Source organism: Stomoxys calcitrans, chromosome 3, assembly GCF_963082655.1.
Source record: "Stomoxys calcitrans chromosome 3, idStoCalc2.1, whole genome shotgun sequence".
Classification (NCBI taxonomy): Eukaryota; Metazoa; Arthropoda; class Insecta; order Diptera; family Muscidae; genus Stomoxys; species Stomoxys calcitrans.
In genome coordinates this window covers 82,980,625-82,981,548 of record NC_081554.1, presented here as the reverse complement: position 1 = coordinate 82,981,548, position 924 = coordinate 82,980,625, and positions in this window count along the sequence as shown.

Sequence of the window (924 nt, the reverse complement as noted above, 5' to 3'; positions counted from 1 at the left end):
AATACCTTTCATTTGAGTCCCATATTGTCGTGATTGGTCTAAATATATGTTTGGTAGGTTTTAGGGTGGGGCAGCCCCCCTAGGTACCCCATCCAAAATTTGGATACCAAATTTTTATTTTAGGGTACTTTATGAGAGCACAAAAAATTTCACTTAAATCGCACCACCCGTCTCCGAGATCTGGCGTTTCTGAAAATTAGGCTATGGGGGAGGGTCCGCCCCCCCTTCAGATAGCAAAAAATGTAGTACCCTATTTTCACCACGGTGTTATTATGCACAATCTGTGAAAATTTCAGGAAAATCGTTTCAGCCGTTTCTGAGTCTATAAGGAACACACAAACAAACCTACAAAAAAACACAAATTGTTATACCCACCACCGATGGATGGGGGTATATTCATTTTGTCATTCCGTTTGCAAAACATCGAAATATCCATTTCCGACCCTATAAAGTATTAATATTCTTGATCAGCGTAAAAATCTAAGACGATCTAGACATGTCCGTCCGTCTGTCTGTGGAAATAACGCTACAGTCTTCAAAAATAGAGATATTGAGCTGAAACTTTGCACAGATTACTTGCTTGTCCATAGGCAGGTTAAGTTCGAAGATGGGCTATATCGGATTATATCTTGATATAGCCCCCATATAGACCGATCCGCCGATTTAGGGTCTTAGGTCAATTAAAGCCACATTTACTATCCGATTTTGTTGAAATTTGGGACAGTGAGTTGTCTTAGGCCCTTCGACATCGATTCGGCTCAGATCGGTCTAGATTTGAATATAGCTGCCATATAGACCGATCCTCCGATTTAGGGTCTTAGACCCATAACAGCCACATTTATTATCCGATTTTGCTGAAATTTGGGGCAGTGAGTTGTGATAAGCCCTTCGACATCCTTCGTCAATATGGCCTAGATCGGTTCA